Source organism: Lactuca serriola, chromosome 2 (genome assembly GCF_051521515.1).
Source record: "Lactuca serriola cultivar US96UC23 chromosome 2, Lser_US96UC23_V15, whole genome shotgun sequence".
NCBI lineage: Eukaryota > Viridiplantae > Streptophyta > Magnoliopsida > Asterales > Asteraceae > Lactuca > Lactuca serriola.
In genome coordinates, this window is record NC_136409.1 from 94,183,828 (window position 1) to 94,202,391 (window position 18,564).

The 18,564-nt window shown below is 38.8% G+C and overlaps 1 pseudogene; it reads left to right on the top strand.

Annotated features, from left to right (window-relative positions):
• Positions 1-3,342: 3,342 nt before the first annotated feature.
• LOC145089399 (AP2/ERF and B3 domain-containing transcription factor RAV1 pseudogene) lies at positions 3,343-3,999 on the top strand (annotated as a pseudogene).
• The last annotated feature ends 14,565 nt before the right edge of the window (positions 4,000-18,564 follow it).

Below are 18,564 nucleotides of genomic sequence, written 5' to 3' on the forward strand. Positions count from 1 at the left end.
TTTGTCGGCGTTCAGTGTTCGTGACAACCTGAGTGTTACCTTGAGTAATGACGCTATTTTCTTAGCCTTCTTCTGGTTGTGCAGTATGCTTCCGCTAGGGAGTGGTCTGTTGACGTTTACGCTCTTGTAGCTCTGGTATCCCCCGAGCATGTCTACCCAGGGTATAGCTGTGTCCTCGGGCGCACGAGATTTTGGTATTTCTAGGTGAGCTACCCTACTGGGGATGATCTTTGGATCCTCTTGTCTCTTGGTGCCTTCTGCCTGGTTCTTTTGTATTTGCTTCGCCGCAACCTCCCTGCCTCCTCGATTAATGCTATTTGGGGCTTTGTTTGGCGGGAGTTCATTCAGGGAGTGGTTCGAGTGCAATCTGATTTGGCTGAAGGACCCTGCTGTTTTTCCGTTTTGTCCCAGACTGATTTCCTTTCTGGGAGCTTGTTTGGCTTTTCTATCCATCCATGCATTTGGCGGTCCTTTCCTGGCACCCCGATGTGTTCGTGTTCTTTGTCTTTTAGCTTCATGGGAGAGGCGGGCTTCTACGTCTTTACGAGGCGACACCTTCTCCCCAGGGGTAAGCCGCTTTGTGGGCTTTTGTCGCCATCCATCACCGTTTCTTTGTCAAGAGGTGATGTCTGAGGAAGTTTGAGCAGATCGAGCTTGCGTGGGTGTTCGTGTCAGTTGCCTCTGTGGGTTCCGGCCTAGCTCTGTTATTGTGGCCACCTCCTTCCTCCCCGAGATAGTCTTCCATTTTGTTTCCCTTACTTTCTTGGTTTTGCTTAATGGTTACCTGAACTAGATTCTTCCGTCTACACCGATTTGTCCTTTGCTTTCTCGGGATGTATGCGGCCTCCAGTGTGGCGACAGCCTCGTGATGTTGTGTTTCAGGGTTGTAGGCGATAATCGTGGCCGATCCCGAGTTGGTGCTGAATTTACTATACCATGAATCGTTGACGGTATGCCCTGGAACTAGAAAAGTGTTAGCTGTCAGAGGACCAAGTATGTTTAATATAGATGGTTTATTACTAAGAATTCTATTACTCTCGTGATTCTCTCCTTCCCATCGTGACTGACCAGGGTGACGGGGAGACTTGTGGTGCCTATTGGTTGTAACTAGTGACCTGTGAATCCCACTAGTGGCCCTTTGGTTGGTTGTTTTGATCCTTCTTTCCAAGGGTTTGGAAGCTCGTGGAAGCAATGCTCATAGAGAATGTCCGCACTGTTGTCGTTATCAATCAGTACTTGATGAATTTGCAATTGGCACACGTAGGCGGTTATTACGAGCAGGTCTCTGTGGTTCTATCTAGGTACTATGGGGTCTTCCAAAGAGAATTTGATGTTGAGGGTGTTTTTCCATACCTCCTCGATGTCGCAGTCTGCCTCTTGGGAGTCACTTCTTCCTCGTGGCCTCGTGATGCCCAAGATTTCTTCCTTCTTCACCGGGTACTTGTCGGTGTCATTTTTGGCTCGCGATTCCTTGGGGTCAACTTTGAATTTGGACCTCAAGTCCTTTGCTATATCCACAAGGTTGTCGGCCAGTCACTTTTCTTCTACTTCTTTTTTTAGCATTCTACATTCGCTGGTATCGTGGGTCTTGCTTTTGTGGTACTCGCAGTACTTCCCTTTTTCCTTTTTTACTTTTGTTGGTGTTTATTCAATGGCATGTACTTCAGATCTGTTTCCTTATGGCTCGTCCCTCCTAAATGGGAGAAACCTTCAAGACGAGTGTCTCGAGTGTCGACTGTTCTTATCATGGCGCCCTTCGTGGCGCTCCCGATGGTGGGAGTCGGGATGAACGTATGTTTCCTCTTGTTTGATATATGCGTTTGCCACTGCTTTGATGTTTGCTTCCTTCCGCTCTTCTCCATCAACTTGTCACAGGTACTTCTCCACCCTATATTTGAGTCTGTTTCTTGTTTTTGGCACTGTCCCCTGCATCTTTTTTGACAGGGGGCATGAGAGAAGTCCTTGGGCAAAAGCACCTATAACAAGGAATTCTTCGTGCCCCGTCATACTGAGTGTCACGAGAGTGAACCTATCATAGTACTACCTTATCAACTCCCCTTCCTTTTGCTTGCACGCCATGATGGAGCTCGTGTCCCCCTTCCCTTTCCGGAGCTACATAAAGTTGTTGAGAAAGAGGTATCGTAATTACTTGAAGCTTGAGATACTTTCCGGACGAAGCGCTTTAAATCATTTGCCTGCATTCCCCGATAACGTGATTGGGAAATATGTGCAAATGAACCTCTTGTCCATTCGGAGCAACGTCATCATATATTCGTAAGAATCTATGCATTCATCCGTATCCGTCGTGCCATTGTACTTGGGTATATTAGGGATCATTGTTGAGTGGGTATCTCGTACTGTAGGAGCTCCGGGCAGAATGCAGAGCCGACGCATCGCACTTGTCCGTCCATAGAGGGGAAACCACTGTATTGCATGGTCTGTTTGGCATGTTATGGATTGTTGTATCGTTTGTCATATCCGTAGTTATACCCTTGATTTTACCACTTCGTTTGTGGAACATATGGTGGTTGCATCGTGCTCGTGTACGTAAACTGTTTGGATAGAGAGTTAAAGTCTCGTTGCCCTAGCGTGCGTAAGTTTTCCCCATGCTCTAGTGTTGTATTGGTATTTTGGCCTTGCGACTGTGGTGCTTGAGGGGGGACTCCTTGAAAGTGGTGGAAGTAGGGTTTGAACATTGGTTGTTGTGCAAAGAGCAGAATGTGTGCCACGTTTGCCGTAGGAGCAAATTGGTGAGTCGTCGTTTGTTGCCGAGGAGGTAGTATGATTGTGCTTGGAGACCAGGTGTTTGCATGTGTTCGCCATGGTGGTGGTTGTGTTCTGTTATCATCAGCTAGTTGTGACTGGCGAGTGGGTACTATTTGTTGTGATGTGTTGTTGGTCGTTGCAACCAGGTGTTTTTTTTCCACCCACTTCATTTTTGGGTAAATGTCACTATAGCCTATTCAACTATCGTCATTTATTCTATTTGGTCACTAAAGTATTTTTTTTGCTCAATAGGTCATTAAACTTACAACTTACATGTCTATTAAGTCATTTTCGTTAGTTTTTAACCGATCTTCTGTTAACCAGTTATTATAATTTACAAGAATGGTCCCTATGATCTGAATTTCTTTCGTGGTTGGTCCATACCAGCATACTTCATCACCGACGTCGCCACCGTTCAATTCCGACAACCACCACCCTTCACATTGGGCAACCCCATCAACTATTATACTCAGCCTTTCTCTTACAGCCAACTTATATATATCATATTTCTCTCTATATATATATAAAACCTCATTCTTCTTCTTGCTACTCTCTCCTTTAAGAACACTAATTATAATGGAAGGAAGTTCCACTGATGATCAAAGAACAACTACGGAAGCAACTTCAATAGTTGCAGCACTGGTGACTATGCCTCCACTGATCGACAGTGGGGGCAGCATGGTTCTTGACACCAATGAAGCGAGGTTGGAAGCTAGTTTCTTGAATTCTCATTCAAAAGCTGAGATCGTTGATATGTTGAGGAAACACACATACAATGATGAAATAGAACAAAGTAAGAGAAGCTGCAGCTTAAAAAAAAACTTTTACAAACGGGTATAGATCGGGTGACAACCTGGTCAACGCCCGGGAACAACTTTTTAAGAAGACAGTCACCCCAACGACATTGGAAAACTGAACCGGTTAGTGATACCAAAGCAGCATGCAGAGAAGCACTTCCAAAGGTGTTCTTTTACATTTCGAAGACATCGGGATGAAAGTATGGAGATTTCATGATTTCGTTACTCATACTTTAATAGTAGCCAGAGCTACATTTTAACCAAAGGTTGGAGTCGATTCGTGAAGGAAAAGAACTTAAAAGCGGGTGACATTGTGAGCTTTCAGAGATCCACGGGTTCAGACAAACAACTTTACATCGACTGGAAGACAAAAAACAGGTCAGGTAGTTCCAATATTCAAGAACAAGCAACTTTACAACATGTTCAAGAACGGTAGTGGTGCATGTGACGAACGATGTTAGCAAATGACCAACCACAAAAGAAATTGAAATCATAGGGACCATTCTTGTAAATTATAATAACTGGTTAACGGAAGATCTATTAAAAACTAACGAAAATGACTTAATAGACATGTAAGTTGTAAGTATAATGACCTACTAAGCAAAAAAAAATACTTTAGTGACCAAATAGGATAAATGACGATGGTTGAATGGGCTATAGTGACATTTACCCCTTCATTTTTTTGTCATAACTTTTTTTTTCCACCCGCTTCCTTATGCATTTTTTTTGATTTTTAAGGTTTATATATATATATATATATATATATATATATATATATATATATATATATATATATATATATAACCGAGAAAAAAAATTCTCCAAAAATTATAAAAATTTAATGGATACTTCTAATCAATATACTAGTGACTTTGTAAAAAGAATTTTTCAAAAATAAGTTTTTGAAGTATTTATTTTTAATTTTAAGAAATATTAATTTTTTTAAGAAAAATGTTGAACATGATCCAAAATGTGATAATTCAAAATATTTATGATTCAAAAAAAAAATTTATTCAACTTGTTTATGATTCCTAAGTTGTTATAATCTAAAAATATTTATACTCAAATATTTTATAATCCATAGTTATATTTTTTATGATTTAAAATTAAATGATTCAAAATATATAATGATCCTTAATTGTTTTTGAACAAAAATAATATTTAATTAAATATATTATTGATCCAAAATCATATGATTCAAAAATGATTTGATTTAAAATATTATTATTCAAAATAATTTGATTCAAAATTTTATGATACAAAAATAATATGATTCAAAAAAAGTATGAACGAAAAATATTATAATCCTTAATATTCTTCTTATTTAAAATTTTATAATTGTTAAACATTATAAACTTAAACCGATATTTAGTTTAAAAAATCAAAAAATAAAAAAAAATAAAAATAATCAAAAAAATAAAAACAAAAATAAAGAAAAACACTAGTATCTTCAAACATGTAGTAAAGATATTTAAAAAATAAAAACGAGAAAAAATAATAATTAAAAAATGAAAAAAAAAAACAAGAAAAAATAAATAAATAAACCAAAAAAAATTAAAGAAAACCAAAAAAAATAAAAACCTTAAAACCGAGTATATATCTATTTAAATTTTTATTTTGTATTTTCTTAACGAAAAATTGAAAAAAAAACAATAAAACTCACTTAAATGACGTTTCATGGACGTTTGTCGCACGTGATTAAATCCTTGAGTCCGTATTAGTTACCATTGACGTGTGTCACACCCCAAAACCGAGAACGGCGGAATACGTTATGGGGTGGAGGACGTCATGTCAAGTATCACAACATATGCAGTATAGTAAACAAAGTACAACAACCATTGCGTTAATAGTAATAATTTTACATAGGTTACATTACATAGAAACATCAAAAGTAAATACAGAACATAGTATAGATGCCGCTTGGTTCTAGGCTGACTTTACACAAGCTCCCGGGATGTACCTGACTATCAATGACCTGAGAATACAAGTTATTTTGAAAGCGAGTATCAGCATTTTTATAATGCTGGTGAGTTTATAAGTATATAGTGTCATTTGTATAAATACACATTTTTATTCAAAATAACTTTATGAAAGAGACTAGTTTAGAATCTACGGTGTATTAGCGTTCTTCCAGAAAATCCTATATTTTCTAAATAAAAGCAGTCTTCTACCAAGACTCGACAGATTTAGGTTTTTAGGAGTAATTTCCCCAAAATACTATTATTACCAAAATACAGTTTTGACTTTAAAGGAATTGCGAAAAGATCACAAGTAAAAATACTAGGGGAAAATAACATATACCTCAGCAGTAATACTACTGACTAAAGCAAAAGAAATCATAGACTCCAGGAGGGTATCGAATGAATGATACGCCTGGCTCAGTCTAACAAAAGGAAGCACAGACTATAGACAGTATCGAAATGAACGATACAACTAGCAAAGTCTAAAACAAAGGGTGAATGTGAACTCGTATGTAACCATTCTGATCGATGATAGAGTATCTGATGACCCTCCAGGTCACGCGTACAGGTAGTGGCATTATATCACCCATGGGCCTTACCGGCACAGACTGTAGCTAGTAGTCTGGGTGTGGGAGTGTCAGTCCCGTATAGATCTATACACATGATGTTCGCTCTCTTTCCCAGAGACTCTGGTTACACGGCGTTGGCGCAATGAAGCGTCGTAGAGGGAAATAGTGTGCCACATTCTAAAGTAAAAGGGAGAGAGAGATAGAGAGAGATAGAGAGAGATAGAGAAAGAGATAGAGGGATAGATAGATAGAGAGAGAGAGAGAGTCTCCTAACTATTCCTGTAATAGTTACTAGGGTTCCAGAAACATGAATAATAGAAGGATGCTTGTACTACTCAAGGCGATAAATTGGCTGAGAGAGAGAGAGAGAGCTTTTATGTCCATACATGTATACATGATATATAACTAATATTTAAACGACCTTCGGACAGATAACCGATACCCACCAGACCACATCCCAACGAGGAAAAGGAAATAGGGCGAACTAGACTTCCTAAGTCCTTTAAACATTATTTATATAACTATACAAATATAGGCATGCATTTAACGAATTAAAAGCATAACAGAAACTTGGGTAAAACTTTTGGAAAACTTTATAAACAAGAATTTATGACTCGATGTCAGTTTATAAAACAAGCTTTTGAAAATGATTCGATAAAATAGTTTAAGTGAAGAAAACCTTTAACAAGAAATTGCGACTTGATGTCATTATATAAATCAAACTTTGAAAACCTTTGGAAAACCTTTAACAAGAAATTACGACTTGATGTCATTCTATAAATCAAACTTTGAAAACCTTTGGAAAACCTTTGGAAAACCTTTCGAATACTTATGATAATCTAAAAGAGAAATTCATACTTTAACAAGAGTTGAAAGCGATATTGGGAAAACCTTTTGTTAGATGAAGCAGTTTAACATGTAAAAATCCATTTGCTATATAGTTATTAATCACATGTGATTTATCTAATAACTGTATAGTTCAACTTCCATTCCACCCTATAAAAGCAGTTAAAATAAGTTAAAAGGTTAATTCAGGGGTATGAACTCACCTGCAGCGAGTGGATCGGATGGAAGTGTCGGTTGAGTGCTTGGTGTCAAGTGAAGACTTGAACACACTTAATGACCCTAATATCATATGAAGACATATGTTTACATATAATTAGTGATTATAACACTAATTAAACACGTATAAAACATCCTAATGTGAGGAAAACACTTTGGTCAAGTGCTAGGAGGCTATCGGGTTGCAACAAAGGAGTGTAAAGTCTTATACGGAGGTGTATGGTCAAATGACCATATTTGTTGGATTTTACGGCCCAGGGGAGTTTACTCCTGGCCGTAAACTCTCAATTGGGTCACCAAATGGGTCTTAAAACTATTATAACTTAAGTGGTTAAGTGTTCCAAGGCCTAAACAAGAGATTGGGTGATTTTACGGTCCAAAAATGGTCTTGTGTGGAGTTTACGGCCTGGGGACCACTTCCCCATGAGTTTGCGGCCATAAACTCATGGCATGAAGTGCCAAATCGTTGATTTAACTCCCTAATTCATAGAGGTGTAATTCTAGGTTAATGCCCAAGGCTAGGTGAGGTGATTAGGGCACATTTTGCACCATTTGAGGGAGTTTACGGCCTAAGAAGTGATTAGGCCGTAAACTCTCATTCAACCCACTAAAACTTGATGTTTAAGGTTTATAACACTTCAAGGGTATGATCTAAGCTAGCCTCTAAGCACAAGGAAGGAGTTAGGGGCATTTTGGCACCCTTTTTAAGGGTTTACGGCCTAAGAAGTTCTTGGGCCGTAAACACCTTGTTTATGCTCTTTTTGGGTGATTTCATTTCTATATGGACATGAAATAAGATTAAACACATTCTAGGGTAAGAGAACTTACAATTTGGGGTCGAAAACTTGATGATTCTTGGATGAAATCGTGTTTTTAGAGAGAGAGGGTAGAGTGAGAGAGTGGAAAGAGTGCAAATGAAGTCTAATAAATCCTTATATAGGGTGAGTTTGCTGCCCAAGAGTTTACTGCCCGAGTTTACTGTCGGGTTTACTGTTGGGTTTACTGCCGAGTTTACTGCCGGAGTTTACTACCGAGTTTACTGTCGGGTTTACTGCCGGAGTTTACGGCATTGTTTTGGTGTTGGGGCTTTAGTGGGTGCTTTTTAATGCTTGTTCCTTAAGTGCGAAAGGCTCGGAATATTAAAACGGACTTTAAATTGTGCTAAAAGATGGCGGAAACGAATTTGACTTCCAAACGAAGTGATAAACTGCTGAAATTATATATATGAAATATTTGGGGTTGTCACCTCATCCCCCCGTTAGAGGGAATTTCGTCCCGAAATTAGAGTTTAAGCAAGGAAGTAGGCATGAACAATTGAGTAAAGAGATGAGGGTACTTCCTATTCGGTTGGCCCTCGCGTTCCCAAGTAAACTCCAATCTTCGCTTGGCGTTCCAGCGAACCTTCACTTAACGGGATGTGGCTTCGTTTCGTTTGCTTGATCGCTTGGTTCATGATTCCTATAGGTTCTTTCACACAAAGTTTTGTTCCTATTGATTTCGATTCTTGACGAGTGGGATTTCGTGTGTTACGTCAGACCGGTACTTTCTTAAATCTAAGACATGGATAGATGTGAGGCGGGATTTATGGAATTCCAAAAGTAGTTGATGTCCGACGGGGGTTGGACCGATTCTTATCGAGAATCTCGGAAGGTCCTAAGCTCTCGGAAAGATAGAGCTTTTCAGTACTTAGAACATAATTTATCTCTATGGTGAGATCATCACTACCATGATCGCCACTTTGAAGTTCCAAAAGTTCTCTCATACCGGGGGTGTAGTTCTTCGGGTTGGTTCCTAGAAGACTATGGTTATCCTTGAATTTGCATTTCCTACTGATTGGCTCCCGGAGGTCATCTGGATCGTTGGATGTGTCGGCTATGTTCTGGCCTCTATTGGTTTCGTGACATCTATCTCAACCTAGTGCAAGATGGACCTGCACTTCTAACTCTTGAGGTGTTTCAAACAAACTCTCTCGTAGTCAGTGAGATAGGGTTTTACCAGACGTTTGTTTTGGAATTTTAGATTTTCATTATCATCATATAGATGCTTTCACAGCACGATCCCTAAACGGAACGAATCATGCTCTTACTCACTATGCTGCTTCACGAATAGCAGTCTCTGTTCAGGGCTAACTTAGCCCTTTAGAGATTTTCTGAAGTGTTGGACTGTCTCGGGAGGTGGTTCTACTATTTCTGTGTGAGATAGTATCCTTGGAACACTTAGTAGTCCAATGAATCTCTAAAACATGCCCTATTCTCCAAGGTGTCGGTTCATTCCAGTTGCAAAAAGCGCGTGTTCTTGTATAACCCATCGGCTAACACCTAGACTGGTGTCGAGTCTATAATCTCTTCGGGATCTGGGTTATAAGGCTTGACGCAACCTACTTTCGTAATTTATTCAAGTATTTTTAGCTGCGGAGGTTGTCCTTTGGTTTTTGGCATTTTAGAATACACTGCGGACAATGCAGTCTATCGTCTACAGGGCGACGGTGACTTCTTCCACGTGAGGAGGCGGGGTGTCCTAGGCACTACTTGTCGGTAACAGGGTGGACGAAGTGCCTGAGTAGTGAGTGTATCCCTTGCAATCTAATCTTCTGTTGTTTCTGAGTTTCCTCGATCTGAATTAAATCTGGAGAGCATAGGGTTCCATCACTCGGAACTTTCAATTCCTCATCCACTCTTCTCAGAGTTTAACCTGTCATAGCTTTCAGGTTTCTGGGCTCACTACTGAGATGCTTAATTCGTGGGTTAAACATGAATGGATGGTCGTAGTCAACATTCTTGACTCTTACAACTTGAGTTACTTTACTAACTGAAGGTGTCAGCTACTATGCTTGCTTATCCGGGATGACGACAAATTTCGAATTTGTGGTCATTTTAGTAGCTCAACCCGCAGTGGTTCTCTTGACTCTAATCCCTTATTCTATGGGATAGGGTGAAGGATCTCATTACAAGGTTCGTGGTAGAGCTCATACTCGGCTTAATCACTAATACTTGGTGTACACAAGCCGTATATAATTGAGATCGACGGGACGTTCAGTTGTATGGCCTCACCCCAGACCCACACCCGAACAAGGAACAGGGAGTAGGGAGGAGGCACACATCTTAAATCGTATTGATATAAATTATATACCACTCTAATGCATGTACTCAGTAGTAGCAAGTTAATCCCCATGAGTTCCTTCTCTTGATTCACGAATCTGATTGCGAGGTGCTAAGGGTCTTTCTGGGGGATCTACGGAGTGGGTTTCGAGTGGCTATCATCTTCTGGAATACCGGCAGTGTCTTTCGCTTCGGGTTCTATCTTGCCTAAGGAGAGGTTGGTTAACAACGCACGATACCCTACTCCGGGGTATTTCGTAAGGTTTTTGATGAGAGAGACGACCGACGGATTGTATTAGGTTTTATTATTAAGTCTGGAGGAACTCTTATTTGCCAAAACAGCTATGGTGAAAGTTCTTTTTACACAGCACTAGGAATTTACACATGGTTGCACTACGTCGAACCATGATTGATAGAGGCGTCGAATTTGGCATACATCAACATGATATGGAATGAGGGTCGATAGGGCCATGTTCTGAACGGGCACACAAGTTTGTTGACGTCTCGGGTTTTGTCCCGTATCACTGTCACGGATACTTGGAGCGATAGAGTCGACGCGGAACTATAGAGGGTCCTGAGTGTTTCGGAATAGTGTACTTTTCACAAATGGATTCTCACGAGGTCTTTCTATAATCGCTTAGCATACACTAGTCATGTATAATTAAGGTGGGGAAGGACTATTGACTGAGCAACTCCGCCCTAAATCCACAACCAAACGAGGAACAGGTGTTGGATTAATGTCTAAGTCCATAACTATAATTGGTAAGACTTCACCCGACCCGGCATGGTCCATTTGGGTTGCATGGCATAATGCACTTGGATAGACTATAATGAGAGAAATAAGACACTTATGGTTATTAATATATTATAAGTTCTAGTATATTGATAATAAGAATAATAAGATTATTTAACTAGTATTGATCAAGAATTAATCTAGGGTTAATTAAGTGATCAAAAGAAGACTAATTAAATATATGGGTTGATTGTGTAAATCATCCATACTTGTATAGTGGGCTAATGCTCCATGGATAATCAAGTTGGGCTAAAACCCATAGGATGGTCCATGGATGCTCCATGGTGTATTTGAACCCATGGATCCAAGGAAATGGAAAGTCATGACAATTAGGGTTTACCCTAATTGTAACACTATATAAAGATCTTATTCTTGACAAAATCGGCGACTAGTATCATTCTAGAGAAGGGCTAGCCGATTTTATGAAGTGTAGAATTCGCTCAAGTTATTCCAAGTGTATTTGGTGTTGTGTGAACCATTTGAGGTGTCACACTTGGGGCACTTGGCACTCAAGCTTCATGAAGACTTTCTACATGAAAGAGGTATGTATTCTATCTTGTTATATTCATTATTTTATATGCTAGATTAGGATAATACCTTGGATGTTCATATTTATATGTATAATAGAGAAAATATAGATCCAAGGTATTTAGGGTTGCATGTACACTTAGGAGTATTAGAATGCTCAAAATCCAACAGTGGTATCAGAGCCTAGGAATGTTTTCTTGTTATACTTGCAAAAGGAGCTGAAAAATCGAGTTTTGATGCTGCTGCCCAGCAGACTCGCCGAGTCCATGAATGGACTCGCTGAGTCCAAGGCAAAATGCATCCAACTCGCCGAGTTGGTTCGTGCACTCGACAAGTTGGACCCCCAGACAGCATAAATTCGACTTTTTTGGCTGGAATTGGACTAGGAACATTACCCTAAGATGTTTTTGAACTTATAAACTTGTTTTTGATGTGGTAATGTTCATGCTAATCCAATTTCAAAGATAATTGTCAATAGATTCATGTTTTGTATTAGTTTAAGGTTTAGACTAATTACATGAAAAAGTTTGATTTGAATTATCTTGTTCTTATGAGTTGCTTAGATTAATAGAAAAGTTGAGTGAAATAGTTGTTTTCAATCCAAATTAATCTAAGAGTTTATTCTAAAATGTGTTTTTGTAACTTGTCCTCAAGTTATATGAAAAGTCACATTTAAGTTTCATAAAACTCATAAAAGTTGGCAAAGGTTACAAAAATGAAGAGTCTAGTTCTAATTAAATGGGTTTATGACTCCATAACTTGTCCTCAAGTTATGGAGGACCAAGAGTCTCTTCATTAAATAATAAATAAAAAAAAGTGTAACCTTAATTAATTCCATAAGTTATAAGATAAAGAAAAAGTTAATTCTTTTATTAGTTTAAAGTGTTCCATAACTTGTCCTCAAGTTATGGAACTTGAAGAGTTTTTGGATTAAAACTACTTTAAACACATAAGTTATGGAATTAATTAGTTTTGAATAGTTTCAAAACTTGCCCTCAAGTTTTGGAATTTGTAAAGTTTTCTCTTATGAATACTTTAATTCCAAGTTAGCCCTTAGAATTTTAAAAAGTTAAAATTCAACCCTTATACTTTATAATATTATAAGTTAATAATATATATATATATATATATATATATATATATATATGTGTGTGTGTGTGTGTGTGTGTGTGTATAAGAGTAAAGTCGGTCTTACCGCTAGTACGCCTCATTCACAAAGCCGGTCTATAAGGTAGGTATAAGGTTGTTGCCTATAAAATGGCAACTTAATGGGTGTCCACTCTCACCCACCGCTTGCTTGACTAGTGGAGGGTCGTTAGCCGAACGGGTTTGACAGGACTATAATTCTCCCTTCATTAAAAGTATTAATGATAAATACTAAGTAACTAAACTCTTAATAATACCCAATCTTAGTTACTTAGGAAAATGTGAATAAGGTGCTAATCCATGAAATTACACTTTGCACTTTGTTTAAGTCGGTTAGTGGAGCGTGTGTGGTTAACCGGCACACTAACTTGTATTTAACAAGGTAGGCAAAGGGTAACTTAATGTTTATCATAGTATCGATGGAGCGTGTGTGGTTAACCGGCACATCGATTGAGGGGTAAACACTTAAGGGTACCAAGTAATTTGCATGGTTACTTCACACCTTGTTTTGTGATCCTCGGCATCCCAGTCACAAAACCTGAAGGGCACACTCGAGATTGAAACATGACATTGAACAGTTCAATGAATCTCAAAGATCTAGGAGTTTCAAAAACCAATTAAGACCTAATAATACATTTCGTTTTTCATGGTGGAAATTGGTGAATCGTCATTCACCTACCTTCAAATATTTTATAGCTTGGATTACGGCATCCCTCTTCTAAGTTATAAAATAGTTTGTTGGGTCCTAGCCTTAATATTTCATATTGGGTGTTATATTAAGGACTTTAGATCAACTATCTTGAATATCTCCCAAAACATGTCTGGTTTAGACATTTATGATCTTCCCAATTCTCTTGAAACAAGCTTTCCTAAATGAAGATGATGTCCCTTGGAAATCATCCTTCATTCACCTCCTCCAATTATTCTCCCTAACCCACAAGTTCAAGGTCACTCAAGCCCTATTGGCAAGGTAAGGTCTAGGTGTGATCACATCTTGAAGATGTAGTCACATATTGACAAGCCGAGAGAGTTGGGTGTCAAAGTCTTGAGAAAGTTGGTGGTTCAATCACTTTCTAAGTCACATAGTGAGTTCCTTTGGGACACCTATGAAACAGACTATGACAAGACCCTTAATGATCTTATCTATTTGTTAAGATCAACTTCCTTAAAACTTGATGGACATTGACAATAGTGACACAGGAAATCCAGAAAAGCATTCTCTTCCCAATGGAAAGGGATCGGCCATAGTCAACTAGGTTGACCAAATGGTAAAGAGAAAAGTTAAGTCTGTGATAGTCCCGTGTACCATTATCAAAGGGTCCATATGTTTATATTGCCAAAGAAAGGGGCATTGGTTGCGAAGCTGCCAAATTTACCTAAGGATGTTGAAGTCAATAAGTATGACTCTACTTCAGGTAAAGTCCACTATCTAACTCTGCTAAGTTTCTAATCTGAGATTCTTGATACATGATGTGACTGGGTCACATGTTGATAGAATCAAAGAAAAGTAAAGAAACTTAAAGAAAGAATATGTTGAATCTGATCGCGTAGATGGATTTCTATCGCGTAGCTTGAAGATCGGATTCTTGAGCTACTTCTTAGGAGTTATGAGATATTGCTTAGGAATAGATAACAACAAGTTTTCATATAGATTGTAAGGATAAGTTTTTCCGCAAAGTTTTAAAATAAAACAAAATTTTGATTTTATTTATTTTAAAATATCCTTACAATGGCATTTGAGGAAAAATTGTTGCTTATATGATTCCATTAATAGCAAGAGTGGAAATATGAAATTGATTCTTTCATTTGTGGTAATGTCTAAATTTACCAAATAAGGAAAGATTCTCATCACCCAAGTTCTCAATTGGACCGGAACTTGGAATCATGAAAGGTGTATAGCATGATGAATGAAAACTTTCAAGTATTGGAAAAATTAAGACTAATTACTTGGTCACATGGATGTGTGAGTCAAGTAAAGGACTAAGGGATCGAGTACACAGTCTTGTGCACTGATTCAATCCACCACAAAAGATTGATAAGACTATTCGTCATAGTTTACTAAAGCTCAGTAAATATTGTAACACTCGTGTTTCTAGCCTAGGCATTTATATTGAGTTGATAGTCTAGGTTAACCTTTGTAACTCATTTTGAAGAAATGAAAAGGAGTTATGTGAATATTATGTGAATTATGTGTTTTATGCTTAATTATTAGGGCTTAATTAATTAAGAATAAAAATAAGTGTCAAAATTAAAGTGTGAGATAAGCCCGATATCTTTACATAAAGTTGTAGTGGTCGAAACAAGGATTTCGGGGATATAAAGAATACCAAAATCCGAGTTATAACGAAGAAGTTATGACCTGTCGAAGTTTCGCGACAAAACCGGCACGGTGCTGAATGTCGTAAAAAGTGAGTTTTTGATAAACTACTTTTTAGCCTTAGTAATCTAAACGAAAGTCGTAGTATTCGTTAAACCGAGAAGTTCGATAAAAAGAACGCCCAAATCTGACTTCGTATGAGGAAGTTATGATTTTTCGAAGTTTCAGCGTAGCAGTAGACAGCTAAAAACTCGAATTTTAGATCGAGCGATTTTTAGCCGACACAACCTAACCAAGAATTGAAGGTCTCGTCATTAGGAGCACAATGGTAAAAAGTCTGACGAAAACGGACGTCGGATGAAGAAGTTATGAATTTTTAACGGATTTCCTGTCCCGGTCTGTTAAAAATAATAATATAAAATTTAAAGTCAAAATTAGCCGACAAAGTCTAAACGGAAGTTGTAGATCGTAATTTTAGCTACGCGTGCATATAAAGAACGTCAAAAATGGAGCTCGTATGCGAAAGTTATGGATTTTAGAAGTTTTGGCGCGAAAACCGAGAAATTTCGCATAGTCACACTTTGCCACGTCACCCTCGCCTCGCATGTGACACGTGTCCTGCTGAGTCATCGGGCTGCTGAGTCACCGAAGCTGCTGAGTCACCAGGCTGCTGAGTCACGAAGCCACCTGGCGAGGCGTGTCATTTCCTTCCGAGTCCGAACTGCGGTCCAATCCGCTGACTACACGTAGAAGCCTCGGTGGCGAGCCTCGCATCCGACGCGTGTGTAGTGACTCATGAGTCCGAACCCTCGCAGGCGCCACGAACCCCCTACTTCGGACCCTAGACCTCGGTCCAATCACAAGCCGCCAGAGAGCCCTTCGCACGCGCAACCCTCATGCGAGCCTCCCCCTCTGCGAGCCTTCTCAGCCGTCGGATCAGAAGACTCCTGACCGTCCGATCAGAAGCTTCCCCCTATAAATAGGAGGGTGCGAGACCTCTCGGGTATTTTTGGAATTTTGCCATAATTAGCCCCTAAACCCATATTTTCTTCATATTAACATCCCGCAAAGCCCCGGTATCGATTGTAAAGCCCGGAATACCCCACGAAGTGCCCGAGAAGCCCGGAAAATTTATCTTTTCGGTTTCGAAGCCCGACTTTTACAAAGCCCGATTTCTCAATAAAACTCCCGGTTTTATTAGAAACGATCGTTTTAGGAAACGAATTGCTGCCCGATTATCATCAAATCATGTGAGTGTATAGTCACTTTCATTTTACACATAGATATGAAGTATTTACCTTATAATACGTGCTATGTGTAAATATATTAATTATTTATTTGAGGTGATTGTTGTGTTGATATTTTATACAAGTTTTAAACTGTATAAGTATTTTTATCTACAAATGTGTTGGGTAGAACATGGGTAGATTGTGATGTGTGATAAAATAAAATTGATGAGAGGCCTCGATGTGTTTTAAGATCCAGTCATCTAGCGGAGTTTGGATGACGACCACGGACTTTCTAGACAGTCCAGTGGGAAACATTAGCAGGTCCGCAACCTGTAGGTGTTAATGAACTAAGAGTGTTCATTCGTTGTACTCCATCCCCCTCATGGTTGCCTTTAGGACATGTATGGCTGAGGAAACCCCTTAGCAGTAGTGTCCATCCCGATGATATTCTTTAGGCTAGGTCCCTTGTGACAAGTGTTTAGGGACATAAAGTGAGGATAACGGGAACGGGTAATCAGGGTTATTGTTGATTAATGAACTTAGTAAGTTTATTATTATTGTGGGTTGAAAACCCTATATGCTCACCAGGCTCCCAAGCCTGACCCACTCAGCTTTTTATGTTACAGGTAGTGAACCCCGAGCATAGTCGGAGGACAACGAGAGATTTTTGGATTATAGGCCAGTAGTTGTAAATAACTGTTGAAAGACTTATAATGTCTTGTTTATGCTTTTGGATCTGTATCGGAACATGACATCCCGAGGTTTTGATATATATATGGAAAACATATACCTTCTTAATGAAGGGTTTTGATAAACTTTTATCATATTTTGTTTGGGGACCAATTCCGCAATATCTTTTAAAAAGATTTCTCTGATTTTATTTTAAAAAGCATAAATTAAATCGGTCTTTTCTGGCCGAGAAATTAGGGGATGTCACAATAGGGCCATGTGCTGAACGGGCACACAAGTTTGTTGACGTCTCGGGTTTTGTCCCGTATCACTGTCACGGATACTTGGAGCGATAGAGTCGACGCAGAACTATAGAGGGTCCTGAGTGTTTCGGAATAGTGTACTTTTCACAAATGCATTCTCACGAGGGAGTTTACGGCCTAAGAAGTTCTTGGGCCGTAAACTCTCATTCAACCCACTAAAACTTGATGTTTAAGGTTTATAACACTTCAAGGGTATGATCTAAGCTAGTCTCTAAGCATAAGGAAGGAGTTAGGGGCATTTTGGCACCCTTTTTAAGGGTTTACAGCCTAAGAAGTTCTTGGGCCATAAACACCTTGTTTATGCTCTTTTTGGGTGATTTCATTGCTATATGGACATGAAATAAAATTAAACACATTCTAGGGTAAGAGAACTTACAATTTGGGGTCGAAAACTTGACGATTCTTGGATGAAATCGGGTTTTTAGAGAGAGAGGGTAGAGTGAGAGAGTGGAAAGAGTGCAAATGAAGTCTAATAATTCCTTATATAGGGTGAGTTTGCTGCCCAAGAGTTTATTGCCCGAGTTTACTGTCGGGTTTACTGTCGGGTTTACTGCCGAGTTTATTGCCGGAGTTTACTACCGAGTTTACTGTCGAGTTTACTACTGGGTTTACTGTCGGAGTTTACGGCATTGTTTTGGTGTTGGGTCTTTAGTGGGTGCTTTTTAACGCTTGTTCCTTAAGTGCGAAAGGCTCGGAATATTAAAACGGACTTTAAATTGTGCTAAAAGATGGCGGAAACGAATTTGACTTCCAAACGAAGTGATAAACTGCTGAAATTATATATGAAATATTTGGGGTTGTCACAACGTGGGTCGCATGCGAACGCACCACAGCCAAGTATTTTAGTTTGACGTTTGTGCGTTTGATGAAATGGGTGATGGAAAATTGTCCTCGTCGTCCTAACCATTTTTTGATTCCTCATAGGAACCGGGCCCTATATATATATATATATATATATATATATATATATATATATATATATATATATATATATATATATATATATATATATATATATGATTTTTATCACTGTAGCCCAACAAGGCAGGTGGGTCAATAATGACTCGATGGTGAGTCGACTCATCGTTGCCACATAAGCGAAAACCTAATTGCCATGAAGATAGAATTAATCCATCAGTTCACATCGGGACGTGAGGGCTTACAAACAATAACAATGGAGCTTCTTCATCATTAACGCCATGTACTTCTCCTACGTTTTAATTCCAAAAGCAGAATTGTGGAAAGTGTAGGTGAGATTTCCTAATGTAGTGGTGGGTGTAAACAGAGAGAGAAGGGGGTGTCGGTG